This window comes from Canis lupus, chromosome 24 (genome assembly GCF_011100685.1).
Source record: "Canis lupus familiaris isolate Mischka breed German Shepherd chromosome 24, alternate assembly UU_Cfam_GSD_1.0, whole genome shotgun sequence".
Taxonomy (NCBI): Eukaryota; Metazoa; Chordata; class Mammalia; order Carnivora; family Canidae; genus Canis; species Canis lupus.
Window position 1 is genome coordinate 19,658,388 of NC_049245.1, and position 17,134 is coordinate 19,675,521.

Below are 17,134 nucleotides of genomic sequence, written 5' to 3' on the forward strand. Positions count from 1 at the left end.
TACTGAGGTGTCAGGATTCTCAGTGCGTCTGAGATTAAACACAAAGATTCCAGAGTTGGGGGGATTCCCAGGTGGCTCAGAGCTGTAGCGCCTGCCTTCAGCCCAGGGCATGATCCTGGAATTCTGGGATCGAGTCCAATGTTGGGCTCCTTACATGGAGCCTGCTTCTCCCTCTGCCTGTGTCTCTGCTTCTCTCTCTCTCTTTCTCTCTCTCGAATAAATAAATTAATAAATCTTAAAAAAAAAAAAAAAAAGATTCCAGAGTTGGGCTGGCCTCACCAGAGTCCCGACCTTCTGACTCACAGTGGGATGTTAGACGGGTTGTAGCCCCTGTTTGGGCCTCCATTTCTTCGTGTGTGCCACTGAGACGATAATACCCCCGCAATATTGGGTCATCATGAACTACGTGAGGTCGTGTGCACAAAGCACTAAGTAGGTGTCTGGCTTACCGTACAAGCTCAGCAATTGATCTTTGCCATGACATTGCTCATTACTGTGACAACCATAGTTATTAGCGGGGGACCCTGCCAACAACTTTCGGAACCCACCCAGAACCACAGAATCCAGCTTGGTTTGGTGTGAGAAAATGTCTTAGCCACGGAGTTCATTCACCTGCTCTCAGGCCTCACGGCCGATCTCATGTTCAAAGTGACATGTCACAGGTCAAAGAGAAAGAAAAAGAACCCACATTAAGAAGGACAATGAGCAATTACCTCCGTGCCTCACAGATGGGTGTCACTTGAGAGGGACCTTGAGAGGAGGTAGGAGCTACATATGCCAAGACAGCAGGATGGCATTCCAGGGGAAGGGAGGAGGTTCAGCCAAGGCCTGGAGGTGGGAAAACCTTTATTTCTTATTCCTTTTGGGTAGACAGAAAAGAGTGGCTCATGTTGGGCCACAGTGAAGAGTTCGTGGTGGGAAGGTGAGCATAAGGAAATCAAGTTGTTGGATTGTGGCTGGATCGTGGAGGCCAGAGTGGGGGAGTTTGGTCTGCATCCTGGAGGTGGTGGGGAGGACTATTTCCGAGGAAGGGAGGACCATCATTAGAGCTGGTCTTCCAGAAGATTGCTCTCCACCTCTACACGGTCTTGTGGCCGTTCCTTCAACCTAGAGCCAGGACAGTGGTCTAGGCCAGGGATGCTGAGGCCCAAGGTTAGCCAATGAGAGAGTGTGGATGGAGGAAGATTCCAGACATATGAGGTGGTCAACAGGCTTGACAACCGCCTAAAGGTGGCAGGGGTGAGGGAGGACCCATCGAGGACTCCCAGACTGCCAGCTCAGCACCTGGACAGCTGAGAAGAAGGCCAAGGACAGCAGAGATGTAAGAAGGAAGATTGTGACCACTCTGGGCACATCCAGCTCAAGGAGCCTGTGAGGCCTCTGCCTGGGCAGTTGGCTCTGTAGGTCTGGACCCAGGGGAGGGGTGTCTCAGGATTAGGACCAAGTATGTGACAATGGTCATACCTTGAGTTTGGATGGTTTGTTGTGGAACAGGTGCAAATGAGAGAAGGGTCAGGCAGGTTGCTGTCTACTGCTGTCCCTTGGCCCCCATGTGGCCTGTCTGACCCTGGAACCAGCCTGTCCCTCTCTGTTGCCACCCCACTTCTCATCTTACACTTCCTTTCTGGCCCTTGCTTAGCTGCGTCATTTTAGGGAACTTGGAAACCAGGCCTCGTGTCTTTAACTTACAAAATTATACACTCCAATGAGCCGGAAAGGGGCTTTTGGAATAATTCTATTGAAAATATGTGGGTTTTCGCCTTGAAATGATCTTCCTGAAATTATCCCCTTTCTCTCTTTATAAATATTAAAAAGAAGGAATCAGAGCTTAGTGCTTTAAATCCCTATTCAGGGACTTTCTTGTCTGCCTCCCAGGAAAGCAGCCAGTCATTTCCAAGGAAGAAGAGAGAAGGCTGGCTCAGTTCCCTTTTGCATGACCCTGCCCCACCAAGTCCACCTTTTGGAGTATCCCTGACCAATCCTTTCTTGTCCCCCTACCGCTACACTGGGATTTGCTGCAATATTTCGTGTCAGTGTGTTGTGGTATGAGAGAGGGAGAGCCGATCAGGAAGAGAGGGAGGAGGGAAGGAGTGCTGCAGAGATGGAGGCAGGCAGAGATGGAGAGAGTGAGAGAGAAACAGCTCTGGGGAGAACAGGAGAGGCGTGTTACACCCGCAGAGAGGGCTGATGAGAGAGAGGCATAGAGCTCGGGTGGAAGATTAGGGAAGACCCAGACCCAGAATGTGGAGGCAGAAGGCCACACTCAGATGCAGGGTAGACACAGAAGCAGAGACACCGGGAGGGTCAGAGGAGGCCATGAGGCCAGAGGCCCGCAGAATGGAGTCCACACTGCCTGACGGGTCGGGTAGAAAAGACCCATGGGGAAGAGACACAGCGAGTCAGTGACACACAGGTGTTGTGGGGTGGGGGGTGGGGGTCACAGGGAGACCAGCTGGGCCTGTGCCACCCTCAGGCTGAAGTCCAGCTCATGTTTAGGTTGGCATCAAATGGAGGGAAGCTCCTCATCCCCAGCTTGGGCCCTCCGGCATCTGCCTCAATCCCAGGACTCTAGTCAAGCATTGCCGTGACCTTTGACCCACAGGGAGGGATGGGGCAGAGGGCATACGTCAACAGGAGCTGGGCTTAGGAAGCAGGTGGACCTGAGTTCAAGCAGCAGCTCTGTCAATCACTGCCGTTTCACCTGAAGCCTGGTTTTCAGTCTTGGGAACCTTGGTTTTCTCATCTGCAGAATGGGGATGGTGATACTTAATTACAGGATTGTGGGGCCACCCATGAGGCACCCCTGTGAAGTCCTCAGGATGGGGCCAGGATGGCCACCTGGCAGGAATCCGTGACATCATCCATCTTGGAGTTTAAAGTTCAACCACAATCTTCTGTAATCTCAAAACTGACTGGTGCTGGAGACCTAGGGGTAAAACCCCTACCCCTTGGGCACCCCAAAAGGGGAAATCTGTGGAGGGAAGGGAACAGGAAGTTTTCATGGCTGGGAGAGATTCTGAGAAGACTTTCCCAGGCAGCCCTGATGGGTACACAAGGTAAGGGGGGGGCTCAGATTCACCTGACTGGTCTCCGCCTCCCTGAAGGGGGACCTGGTAAGAAGGGAAATACACTGGCCCCTGGCTCCCGTGTGACCCGGAGCCCTTCCAGGGCTTCAGCCTGTCCGTCTGACCCAGGGTGTCAGCCTACAGGCTCTGGCAGGGCCATTGAGACCTCACGCTCACAGTCCTGGAAGTCCAGCATTGTGAGCAGCCTGCCCTGGGGTGGGGTGGGGGTGGGAAGGGTGTTCCCTGCTCCCCTTCCCCCACAGACTGCAGCAGGATCCGGGGCCTTCTGAAGGCTCCGTCACAAAGCGCGGTGGTCGGTCACCGGTTACCACATAAGCCAAGCCCTTGATCTGCTGTGTTTGAGGAAATTCTTTGTTCCTTTCAAGCCTCTATTCTCTCAGCTGGGCCTGGTGCGCAGACCGAAGCAGTGAGTTTGCTCTTTCTTCCTTTTCTTTTTGGATTTTTAAAAATAACTGGCTTGTGTGTTCAGGCAGTGTTCCAGAACTGGGTTCCCAAGCTGGGGTTCAAGGCCAGGCACTCCAATAGCCCCTCACTCCTGGGAAGGCCTGGGTAGAGGGAAAGCCGAAAAGCCTGGGTGAGGGGGCAGTGCATGAAACTTCTGGCCCCCCCAGAGACTCAGGCTCAGGTGCCAGCCCCGGAGAACCCACTGCAGCAGCACCCCCAAGCTGGCCGGCCCTGGTGCCCCCTCCCACTCTCAATTTGTTAAGTGTAAGATAAGAGGCCAGAGGAGAGAGGCTGCCTCTCCATCGCTGGGTCCGTGCCAGACATCTCTGATCGATCGCCCTCCCCCACGGAGCTTGGATGAGCCCTGAGAATCCTTTCAACACATGGCTCAGGGTATCACTACCAATTGGATCTGGCTTGCAAGCAGACCCACCTTCTGTCCTGGAACATGATTTTCTCCGAGGGGCCAAAATGAAGTGGGCACTCCATAAATATTTGTTGGATGAACGAACTTTTATTTATTTATTTTTAAATCTTTGTGGCATGCCAGGCACTATTTTCGAAGTACTTTCTAGGCTATGAACAAAGCACAGTTCTTGACCTCAATCCAACGTGTGGGGGAGACAGGCAATAAGCAAATAAGCAGAGAATTGCATCAGATGTCAGGCGGTGAGCAGTGCTGGGAAAGAAAAATGAAGCCGAGTAAAACAATAGAGTGACAGAGAGTGGGTGTACACGGGCACGCATTGCAGGTAAGGTCATCAGAGAAGGTCTTCTGAAGCGTGACTCGGGATCAGAGAACTCAACTCAGTGAGAGGATCTCTGAGAGTCCATCCCTCTGAGGCTTTGAGACTAAACTGATTTGACACTAAGATACTAATCTCTGTTGTATAAGATTCTAGAATTCCATGAATCTAAGAACCTCTAATGAAAACGACAGTTTTTTTTACTCTTCTCACATTCCATGAAAATGATTCTAGAATTTTGTGACTCTGAAATGTTAGGATTCACTGAAGCATCTTTTTGCTTGAATAGACCAGGATTCATTGCCTACCCTCTCCCCGCTACCCCCAGGAAATGGAGCTGAAAATAGAAACCGTCAAAACAACAAGCCATTCCAGCTCTAAGTGCCATAGTAAACAAATGGTCCAATGTTGCTCCGATGGTTTAATTGCAGCAGTTCCAGACAAGCCCATTCATGAGGGATCATCAGTTGATGGAGAGGAGGAGTGAGTCCCTGGGTGAAGGGGTGGCTTATGGCTAGCCCCCTGGGGGGACATGTGTACCACCACCCCAAGTGGGGCTCATGCTCTGGGACCCCATTGGATTTCAGCAGCCAAAACCTCTGGATGGCTGGCTCAGGGCCCCTTTGCCTTTGGGGGTCAAGATGGTGGATATTTGGACTGGCAGGAGGGGTAAAGAAAGGCCTCTCTGAGGAAGTGGCATTAGAGGTGCACCTGAGGACTAAGAGGATGCCAGGTTCACAAAACAGCCAAGGGAGGACAGTCTCAGGTAAAGAGAACAGCTGATTCAAAGGGCCTGCGGTGAGGAAGCCTAGCTGGTTCCCAAAGTAGTCAAAGTGCAGGACAATAAGATGAGATCAGAAGGTCAGGAAGGGGCTGGATCCTACAGGGGTTTATAGGCGAGGGTTAGGAAGGTAGAAGCTACTGGAAGGTTTTAAATAGTGAGTGATGTAATATAAGTTCATATTTAAAAGATTCTGAGTGCTTTAAGTACAATGGACTATTGGGGGCACAAGTGGAACCTGGAAGGCCAATAAGGGACGGTGGTGTTTGTCCCTATAAGAAGTGGTTGCAGCTTGGATCTACCTAGTAGCAGTGGCATTAAAGTGGCATCCATCTGTTCACCAATCCCTTCTTTCTTTCCTCCCTTCCTCCACCCCTTCATGCACCCACATTTAAAAAAAAATTATTTATTTATTTGAGAGAGCAAGAAAGAACACAAGTGGTGAAGTGGGACGGGCAGAGGGAGAGGGAGAAGCAGACTTACTGCTGAGCCAGGAGCCTGACGTGGGGCTTGATCCCAGGATCCCAGGATCCCAGGATCCTGACCTGTGCTGAAGGCAGACGCTCAACCTACTGAGCCACTGGGATCCCCAGCCATCCACTTATTAACCAAATACTTAAGTGTCTACGGGGAGTCGGGCACAATACTGGGATTATAAAGATGAATTAAACTTGGTTTATACCACAAGGACCTCACAGAATGGCAGGGGCTGTGACATCGCAATGTAACGGTACGAAATGCTCCAATACAAAGTACCGCACGAGCTCATGGGAGGTGAGTCACTGAGTCTGGGACATTGGAAAAGGCCTCTGGAGGAGATGTTGATGTTTGAGTAGTTGGAAGGTCATGGAGGAGCTGGACAGGCAGGAGGGTCAGCCTGAGTGAAGGCGAGGAGGTAGCAGGGGTGAGCATGGGATCCTGCAAATGTGTGGATGTCCAGGTCGGTGGGATCGACAAATGGGCATGCGGAGGGGTGCCCCGGGAAAGGAGTTTGGGCCAACTTGGGGAGGAGTGGAATACACGCTTGTGCTTTGGGCCTGCCCCTTCCAGCTCGGCTCTGCCTGCCCCTACCGGAGCGGAGTAATTTAATTAAGTACCAGCCCTCAAATAAGATGCAGCTGTTTAGCAGATGTTGCCTTCCACCCCAGATGGAGGCGCATCTTGGCGACGGGCGCAGCATTTCCAGGGCGCCTCGTTTGTGAGGCTGTGCAGAGGAAAGAGATTCAAGACGCAGGCATTATTGTTTAAGGGCCATCATTCATCACACACCCCCTCCCTCCAGTGCCACTACCACATGGCCACCATCCCTGTCGGCTGGGACTGGAGACAGAGGCGCGCTGGGGAGTGGGGCTTGCTGGTTCTCACTCAGAGAACAAGAGAAGAATGAATTAAAAGATCACCAATCTACAGAACCCCCCAGAACATTTAGGATAGTGGAAAGTGACTTATCCCCCACTTGCCATGAAAGAGGTGCAAATAATGACCACTGTGTATTGAGCTCCAGCTCAGAGCCAGGAGCTGTGCCAGTTGCTCCACATGCCTTGTTTCTGCTTCTCTAATCCTCCCAACAGTCATGCTCTGTCCTACCTACCTACCTCAGGACCTTTGCTTGCTTTCTCCCCTGGCTGGGGAAGCTCTTCTTCCAGATGCCCACGGGGCCAATTCCCCCAAGACCCTCAGGCCTCAGCTTAAATGTTGCCTCCCCAGAGTCCTTCCCTGACCACCCTACATCAAAAGGCACCCTTCTCCATCATTCTACACCCCCTTGCCTTGCTTGCTTTTCCTCCATCACCTGAAATGTATATATTGGTCCCACATCTCTTTTTTTCCTCCAGAGCTTAAGCTTCCAAGGGCAAGGATTTTTGTCTGTTTTATCCATTGCCAGCTCCCCAACATGCAGAAGAATGCCTGACTCAAGATGGAATCCTATAAATATTTGTTCAATGGGTGGATGAATGATCAACGGATCTTACTGAACATATGAAAAGATTGTAAGAGAGATAAAATTACTCTCCCAAGAGTCACACACCCAGCAAGGGGTGAGCTGGGATTTGAATTTGGGTCTGTCTGATTTTAAAGCTCTGCACCTTTCATAAGAACTTTTCTCTTCCTTTTCCGTAGCACTTGTCACCACTTATGGATAATTTCTGTTCCCGTGTTTGGTGTCTGTCTCCCCCACTGGGATAGTGGCTCCAAGGAGAGCAGAGGTCATCTGTTTTGTTCATAGCTGACTCCCCAGCACCCAAACAGTGCTGGGTACCCAGGAAGCACCTCATAAATATACACTGAATGAAGGAAGGAAGGGCTGGAAGGTGGGATGCTGTGCTCCCTACCCGCTGCTGTGCCTCCAATTGGGTGGGAGGATGGAGAGTTCCAACATGTCTTCCACTTTCCTGCCTCCTTCCTCATACATACTTCTTTAATCTTGAAAGCAACTCTGCCAAGTTTGTTTCATCCATGCCATTTTACAGACACTGTGCCTCAATCAGAGAAATGGTTTGCCTTGCCCAAGGTCATCTGGCTAACTAGTAGAGAGCTGAGATTTGAACTCAGGCCTCCCAAGCTCATTGGTCATGTAAAAGGGACCCCCGTTCACCCTTCACCACTTGCTGGCTCAGTTCCCCCAAAGGCAACAGCTGCCGGGCCAGAAGCTTCACTCACAACCTACCAGGGCATGCATTTCCCCCTCAAGGTCAGCAGTGTCAGGGCCAATGTGAAACTCACCCTTAATTCACGACTCCCCAGTTTCACCCCTTTAAGTGCAAACTTTGATGTTATTTAAACCCAAATCCCCCGTTGACTTCAATGGAAGCTTTGAATCCATAAGGAAGGTCAGACAGCGTTTTTGGAGGTAACGTGGGCGCCCAATGGAAATCACATTAGCATACTCATTATCATCAGGGCCCTTTGAATGTGTTTTTTAGCTGTTCCCTTAAAGTGACTGGGTGACAACGGATCCTTTCTGTTCAGGAATTACAGGGCCAAAGAGGAGTTGTGGTCGGCTCCTGTGTGCCTCTGTGTGCTTTCCAAATGGTGACAGTGAACCCGTGTTGCATAAGGTAATGGAAAGAACGTCATCCACCAGGCACCCTGGTGGTAAATGAAGTACATTGTTTGGGTTTGAAAGAAAGAACTCTAAGTGAGTTGTGGTGGGACCCTAGGGATGGGCTCAGGTGACAAAAGGTGTTGCTAAAATGCCTTCCAAGAAAGCTGGGCCCTGTTAACAGGAGGCCCCTGGCTGCAGGGGGAAAAAAATCAGGGATTAGTCTTGGTTGACAAGACAGTTGCTCAACTCAGAATTGGCTGGGGAGCATTTACTACACCCCGTGCCCAGCACCTTCACACCAGACCATTTGGTTCCAAATCTTGGGAAGTGGGGAAGCAAGAGGGCACCAAAGGTTTCTAAGTGTCCTCAGATGACTCCAGCATGCCAACATGCTGCTGGTAAGTGGAGCCGAACTGATCTCTTGTCAAACCAGAGGGGAGGGGAAGAGAGAAGTTGTGGGTGGTGATGGTGGAGAGGGAAGGGCGATAGGAAGTCCTCTGGGAATGTGTTGGACAGAAGGAACTTCAGAGAAAACATTTTTTTTTAAAAGGAAACTTTCAAACTTACAGAAGAGTGGAGAGACTCGCACAAAGATGCCATTACCCGTTACCAGCCTCATCAGTCAGCAATGTGGAGTCCCCTCCTGAATGAGGGGGTTTGAGGTAGGTGCCATAGGGAGGCGATGTGTCCCCGGCTTCCCTGGGAACCCCCTGTAAAGCCCACACGGCTGGCTCACCAGTGATTCCGTGACCGCAGATCCTTGGCTGGAATACACAGCACCAGCGCCGAGCTCTCAGGGTAAAATGTGATTTGACAGAAAGGAGAGCCAACAGCTGCGGCACGGGACTTTTGTATTAAAGGCAGAAAATAAAGTTATATTTAAAAAGAGATCACCACTTATTTGTACTAATTCCTCCTTGACTGGTCTCCTTGGTTCTCCTGTTTGGGCCAGGGCCCTGGGGCTTACCCCTGGCAGGATCAAGGAGGTGAGCAAGTAGCCTGGGAATACCCAGAAGGTGGCAGCGGGGCCAGGACGTCTCCAGGAAGTCCTCATTTGTGTGCTTCTTTGTTCATCCAGCAGAGATTCACAGACCACCTGCTACCTGCCAGGTGTTGGTTCTAAATTGTGGGTTCACAGTAAACCTGGTGGATAATAGTGCTTCCCCACACGTAGCTCACCCAGCCTAGTGCAAGATATAGGCAATAGCAAGTCAGATTGTGATTTAGAGCACTCATGCTACCGAAAAAAATAAATCGGGGAAGTAGACGGGGCGGGTGGGCGTGGGGGTGACAATCGGTTAGTAAGGTGCCCAGGGAAGGCTTCTCTGCCAAGGTGACCCAACCAAGGTGAGGGGACCCATGAGGGAGGAACACTCTGGGCAGAGGGAACAGCAAGTGCAAAGGCCCAGGGGTGAGAATGTTCCTTCCAAGAACATGAAGCACCCTCCCTGTGTGGCTGGAGCGGAGGGAGAGCGAGGCACATGGCTGGCAGGTGAGGTCAGGGAGGCAAGTGCATATGAGAAACTGGTCAGGCCAGAGTGTAAGACCTTGAAGACCTTTGTAAAGACCTCTGTTTTTCCTCAGTGAGAAGAGAAGCCATCAGTGGGTTTTGAGCAAGGGGACTGGCAGATTTGCTTTTGTTTTAACAGAACCCCTCTGGCTGCTAAGCACAGAAGCTGGAGAAGGCTACTGAGGTCATCCCAAGGGGCAGAGGATGGCGACCTAGACCTCAGTGGGCGTGGTGGTTGTACTCAGAGGTGGTCAGTTGCTGGAAATGTTTGAAAGGAAGAGCCAGTGGGATTTGTTGGCTCAAGGAATGTTGGAGTATAAGACCAGGAGAGGGGTCAGGGATGACGCCAAGATGTTTAATCTCAGCAACTAGAAGTGGAAGTTTGGCATTTCCTGAAATGGAAATCCTGCAGAAGGGATGGGTTTGGGAGGCATGGTGGGAAGTTCTGTTTGGAACAGGTTAAAATTGAGATGCGTGGGCAACACCAAATGCAGATATCGAGCCATCCACTGGACATAGGAACCTGGGGTGCAGGGGAGAGGCCTGGCCTGGCGTCCCCCTCCCCACCAGATGGTGTGTGAGCATCTGATCATAGATATGGAAGTGGACCAAGGACTGACTTAGGCTTCTGGTGTACCAGGCACTGGGCCAGGCTGTGTCTCCTGGCCTCCTCTGGATGGAGTTACTGTCCATCTCCATTTGCCACTTCCCATTTTTAGCATTTACCCTAAGGTTAAAGATGAGCTGATTCATTTGGGATGAAAAGGCAGAAACTCTCAGGTTAACTGATCTCGCCCAGTCTTCCAGCTTCTGTTCATTTGACCCAACCCTCCTGGATCCCAACCCAAACTGGCAGCTCTGGTTGGTGCTGATTAGTTAACTGAGCTCAACCACGCTGGGTGGAGCTGTGGCCATAGGCTATGTCATTGGCCGCTGCTGGCCAGCCCATCTCTCAGCAACCTTTGGGTCAGGTGACTTCACCTGCTCCAATCAACTGTTGTATTTTTTAACTGATATATTGGCCAGTATACTGATATAATTGGCCAAATATACTGCCAAGTATATTTGGTGGGTACCTAATATAAGGGCAACAATAATAACGCCAATAGTACTAACATGAGCATGGCCTATCGATTAAGGTGGACTCTGGATCAGATAGCTTGGGTTCAGGTTCAAAGCCTGCCTTCAACACTTAAGGTGGGTCACCTTGGGCAGCTTTCCACCTAACCGCACCTACATCTCTACATTTTTAAATGGGGAATTAATCACGTTAACTACATCTTAGCGTTGCAGTGAGGAGTACCAAGCTAGTCAATGAAACACCTCTAGGACATATTTAATTAGTGCTTTTTCAAAAATGTAATTAAAAATGTGATCACTGTTGTCATTACGGCTGGTTGGACAGGTCATCTGCACTTAAGTGTTCTAAGGGCACGTTCTCACTCTATTCTTCCAAAATGCCAATGCAATAGATGCTCTGGTTAATCCCACTGTATAGATGTGAAAATGGAGGTACAGAGGAGTTATGACTTGTCCAGGGGTCCCGCAGCTAGTGGAGGGGGGTAGAGCTGCGATTCCAACACAGGTTTGGCTGGCTTCAGAACCACTGCTCTGGATCACCACATCCCTTGACAGGGCCTCTATGTGTAATTGCCCACTGTGGGCCACTTCCTCTATGAGGTTGTGGGTAGGAGTCCTCCAGCAGAAGCAGCACTCCGCCTGCCCCTGCCCTCATCCCTCCCCAAGCTCTCCCTGCTCCCCACAGGGAGACAATGCAATCTGCCCAAGTGGGTTCTGCATGCCTCACCAGTTCTGTTCTGCAAAAACCAGTCCTATCCCTTGTCCTGTGTGGTCCTCAGCACCTGTTTAAGTCAGCAGAGGAGGGATTATTCCTCCCATTTGACAGATGCAAAGACTGAGACTCCCAGAAAGGATGGAATCAGGATTTGTTTTTTTTTTTTTTTTTTAATTTTTATTTATTTATGATAGTCACAGAGAGAGAGAGAGAGAGGCGCAGAGACAGAGGCAGAGGGAGAAGCAGGCTCCATGCACCGGGAGCCCGACGTGGGATTCGATCCCGTGTCTCCAGGATCGTGCCCTGGGCCAAAGGCAGGCGCCAAACCGCTGCGCCACCCAGGGATCCCTGGAATCAGGATTTGAACCTGGGTTTGTCTGTCTCTTTCCCTTCCTGTACTCTCCCTGAGCCCTCTACCTCCCCCTCACGGCAAAGCTGAAGCCAAGAGGGTGTGGAAGCCACTGGATGTTCTGGAACAGGGCGAGAAGATCCTGGGGTTAGAATAGAGAACCTCAGAGCTGGAAGGCACCTCATTGTATTTTGGGCCCAGAGAGGCTGGAAGTCACTGACCATAGCTTAGCAAGGTAGCCAATTCTACAGTCTCCTGCTCGTGGTCTGGGGTTCATTCCGGGTATAAAGGAAATGGGAATGACATGAATTCCTGGTGCCAGCTTGATATCATGGACTGTGCCTGCCTGACCTCCGACCAAGGATTGCAGGGACATGGGGGCATCTGCAGGTCCGTGGCTCATGTAGGCCTCTTCTAACACTTCCACTCCAACCATGGGCCATGTCCATGTTCCAGAGTGGTTACCAGTAAATGGTCCCTGGGTTTCACATGTGTGGGTGCTTCAGTACATCCTTGGAATCTGACAGACAAGGATTTGAATCTCCACCTTGTACCTATTCACTGTGTAGCCTGGGACAAGCCACCTAACCTCTCTGAGCTCTTGTTTCCTCATGTATGATCCTTTCTCATCTAGTTACTATGAGGACAGAGTAAGATATGTTCATCTGGTGCTTGGTAAAGTGCCTGGTGTATGACCAATGCTTTTATTGTTATTTTAGGCATTAAGATCCTCCCCACAGTCCCCACACAAAAAACCTTCAGAACTTGCTGTTGGCATGGGGATGATTAAAAGATTTACCTTTTAGGAACATAAAACAATAATTAAAAAGGAAAGGTTATTTTGGTGGTAGTGTGGAGGATGTGTCAGGAGAGGCAAGATTGGAATTGAAACATGCCCTTTAAGAATGTATTTGGTTAGGGGCACCTGGGTGGCTCAGTCCGTTAAGTGGCCAACTTGGTTTCAGTTCAGGTCATGAACTCGGGGTGCTGGGATTGAGGCCCACATCAGGCTCCACTCTCGGTGGGGGGTCTGCTTATGGAATCTCTCTCTCCCTCTGCCTCTGCCCCTTCTCCTCTTCCCCTGCTCATTCGCGCGCGCTCTCTCAAATATATAAATAAATCTTAAAGGAAAGAAAGAAACAGTATGTATGGCTGTTGGCAGCAAAAAGTCCAACAGTACAGCAGATTTCCGGTTTTTCCTCAGTATTCACGCTCTTCTTCCCTAGTTAATCGAATCACTAATTTCAACAGGCACATGGCAGCCTGGAATGAAGATTACTCTTCCCTGCTTCCTTCCCATATCCTAGTATGGCCATGTGAGTTCTTACCAAAGAGAAATGTTTAGAGTGGCTTCTGGAAAATGTCTTAAAAGGGAGAGTATGTACCTTACTTTTCTCTTTCTCTTTTTGCTGGTTAGAATTTGAGATGTGATGACTGGGTCTCAAGCAGCCATCTTGGACCATGTGATTAAAATGGCTCCTGATTCTTTGGCCCTTCTTCTGCCAAGAGGAAGAGTTTATTTGGCAGAGTCTACTTCTTCTCCTCTTGAATCTGGGCCGGCCTGTGACTTCTTAGACAGAGTATAATGGTGGAAATGATGCTCTGCCAATTCTGAGCCTTACCCTTAAAAAAAAAAAAAATTGGCAGCTTTCACCATGGCCTCTTGGATTCATGAGCTGCCATGGAAAAGGTCAAACCATTCTTCTGGAGAGACAACCTGGAGAGGCCCTGAGACTTCATGAAAGAAATAGGGACCCAGTTGAGCTCAGCATTGCAGTCTTCCCAATAAAACCTTCTTGATCCTCCAGATGAACCCAGCCATGAGCTGAACATGACCAAGTGACTAGTCAATATCCATGGATCAGAAGGATCACCCAGCTGAGCCCTGCCCACAAATTTCTGACCTACAAAATTATAGAAAATAATAAAATGATCATTGTTTGGGGGTTGTTTGTCATGTAGCAATAAATAACCGGAACAGACCATGAAGTCAAAAGTATTTGTTGAGGATAGAACAACAGTTACACCATTTGGAGGTCTGGCCACCTCCAGATTTCTTGTCATACAAGAAAAGTAAACCCTATTTGTTCAAGCTTTGATGATACCTTGGGTTATTTCTCACGGCTTTGGTTTCCCCACAATTGTTCAATGGAGCATTAATGCCTGCCCTGTTACTTCCCAAAGTACCTTAGAGGATAGACTAAGAATCAAGAAGAGACCATTTTTGTGTAATATAGACAGTGCATATATCCGACAAGACCAAGTGACATGATCAAGCTGCTATAATACATTTCATGTGTTCATAATGGGTGTGAACTTGTCAGGAACCAACTACAATGGATTTTAGAATTAGATACGTTAGGGCTAAGAGCCTCAGCTCTGCTACCTTCTAATGTGACAAATTGGACCAGTCACTAAATCTCTCCAAGCTTAGTTTCCTCATCAATAAAAAACAGACGATGCTATTTCCCTTGTAGAGTCTGTGTGAGGATTAAATTAAATGAGATTAATCCATCTGGCTGATAAATACTGAATATCTCCTATGTGCTGGGCCAGAGCTGCTCCTGGTATTGGTGGGAACTGGGGCCCACTCACCCCCCAAAACTGAAATATTTAAACATTATACATCAAGCTAATAATATTGTTTTTAAAATGTTCTTTTTCCTTGATGAATTTAACTTCCAAACAACCTGGAAGGCCAGATTCAGTTTGGAAATCTCAGACTTCTCAGGTACCTGCCCTGAAATGCAGAATGGTGGCAGTGGGGAGAGCAAGCCCCCAGTCCCCAGGCCACCCCCTTCCCTTCTATCTCCAGCTCCACTGCCGGCCAGCTGCACTGCAGACCCCACATGCATATGCGTTAACCTCCCATGCCTTTACAAGCTCCTTCTACCCTCATGCCCCTTCCCCCCACAGTCTTGTGTTCTGCCTCCAGAGAACATGCCAGGAAGGGGGTTGCATAGGTCCTGGAAGCAAGCTTGGGACCTTTGTATTTCAGGGATGCTGGGATCCCACAGTATGCCTAGAAAGAGGATAAAGGTTTGGGTGGCTGTGTCCCCTTGGCCCTAAGATGGGGCAGGGGGTCATAAACAGCTGGAGGAGGGCTGGAGAGAGGCCCTTTAATGCCTGAAGACAAGGGCAGGGTCCCCGTTGCCTGGGTCTAAGGGCCAGATTGGGCTATGCTGGTGGGGTACATTGGCGACTGAAACGTACCAACAAGATACTTGACCCCTCCCTTCAGTCTGGGCCTCACCCTGTCTATAAAATGAGGGCTTAGCTGATCTGACATCTCCAAGTTTGTGCTGGAAGAGACCAAGGGCTGGTGAATGTCACCATGAATCTCGTAGAGGCCAGGAGATCAGAAGGCAAGAGAGTGTGTTTAAGAGCTAAGTGACCAACTTCCTCTTCGAGGATTCCTGGCAGAGCAGGGAGGGCCTCTGCTGCCTCGTCCAACCCATTCATCCTCACAGCACCTTCAGCGCCAGACCAACAGGACTTCCCATCACAACAACAATGAAATCCCAACTCCTTGCAAAACCTGCTCCACCTGGTCCCTGGCCACCTGCAATTTCCTCTCCCACCCTCTTGCTGTTGCTCACTCACCTCCAGCACCCTTGACCTTGCTTGTATTTATGAAGTAGCAGTGCCATTGCTCCCACCTCAAGGCTGTCACCCTGCTTGTTCCCTCACCCCGGTGCACACAGCTCTTTGCATGGCTCGGTCCTCTCATGGTTCAAGCCTCAGCTTATATGCCCCCCTCAACCCTGCGCCAGAGACCCTTGTTGACATCCTTTCAGAATAGCTCTGCTCCAGCCTCAGAAGCTCTCCTGACATCGCACAGCCGGAGTGACAGACTGGAGTATCAAGAGACCACACTTGGTGCCCAGCTGTCGCATGCAGTCCAAATCTGGTCTCCACCATTTGCTGGACACTCGAGGAAATTGCTCAACTGCTTTCCCATGAACAGATTCTTCAACTTCTCATTTCCCTCCAATAGGTGATTCAACCTCCATTTTCCCATCTGTGAAAGGGGTGATAATTACTCTATCTCAAGTTTGCTGTGCCCTTGGCAGGGCTGATGCACATCCTACAGCATTCAGAACAGAGCCTGGCACAAGCTGTACACTCGTGCTTCCATTATATTTACACTTGCTCTGATTTCAAATTATCTTGTCTGTTTTTTCCTTTACTTGTTTATTGTCTTACTCCTCCGGGGAACACAAACTCCCCACAGCAGCCTCCCTGTCTGCCCTGCTCTCTGCTGCCTGCCTCCCGCAGTGCCTGGAAAAAACGCCTTCCAGCCCAGACGGAGCTGGCACTGGGCTGAGCTTACGCACGCCATCTCCCAGTGCAGATGGACAAAGTGAGGCAGGGGCGGGGTGCCGGGGAGCGAAGGCCCGAAGGGACCAGCCCCGCCGCGCCTACCCTACCCGGAGACGCGCGCGCCCCAAGCTCGGGTTTCCGCCACGCAGCGTGTTTGGTTCCCGGCGCGCGTGTGTTTCTGGACGCAACAGGAGCGATCGCGCAAGAGCGGCGGTTCGGTCCCCTCGGTGCCCTCGGTCCCCTGTGCGCCAACAAAGGCCTGAGCTCGCAAACCCGAACTGCGCTCGCTGAAGCGCGGGGTTTGCGGAGTGCAGCCCGGGCCCCCGCAGGCCGGGGGCGGTGGGGGGGGGGGAGCTGGGGCGCCCCGGGGAGGACGCCGCTGCGCGTTGGTGTAGACTACTCACCGGGGCGCGGGGCACAGGAGCCTGTCCCAAGGGGGCGCGAAGGTCACGCGGCCTATCTCCAGGGGAACGCAGCTTCCCTGAAGGATGCGCGCAGGCACGCATCAGCAGCGAACAGGGTGAACTTGGTGAGCCCGGCCTCCAGCCCCCTTCCAGCGCACTTTCACAGCCACCTCTCCTGTGCAATCCCTTGCGCAGCCCTCAGAGGCAAGATGAGTTAAGTGGTAAGAAGAGCAGGGGACGTCAGGAGCCTGGGAAACCTGGATTCAAATCCTGTTCTGCCTCTTGCCACCTGGGTAGCTAGGAACAAGCTACTCTGCGGCTCCAGGCTTCAGCTTCTGTAAAATGGGGATAAAACAGTCTAGAAGGTCCTTTGTTCAATGGCCCAAATTAATTGCTTTATTCATTCTTACAATCACCGCTTCCAGTTTACCGCTTCCAGATGTGAGTGGGTTCAAGGTTGAAAGGGGCTTTTGCAAGGTCGAGCAGGGAGATGTGAATGGCCAACCCTCCAGATCTCCTGAGTATAAGGATTGTTAGTCTTAGCAGCCTGAAGATCGAGTTTTCCCAATGGTTTTCTAGAGCCTGGTGGAGGCCAGGGGCCAGGAGGTTTGAGTCATCTCCTTCCTTTTCCCCCATGCCCTCTGACAGAC

At 50.6% G+C, this 17,134-nt stretch overlaps 1 long non-coding RNA gene across 4 annotated transcripts in view; it reads left to right on the forward strand.

The window, feature by feature from the left end:
* Positions 1-17,134, forward strand: part of LOC102156897 — a 78,864-nt gene that overhangs the window by 56,405 nt on the left and 5,325 nt on the right. For all 4 annotated transcript variants that reach the window (XR_005377693.1, XR_005377690.1, XR_005377692.1 and 1 more), the window contains 2 exons: positions 8,028-8,116; positions 8,654-8,765. This is a non-coding gene — a long non-coding RNA (uncharacterized LOC102156897). The remainder of the gene's footprint in view (positions 1-8,027; positions 8,117-8,653; positions 8,766-17,134) is intronic.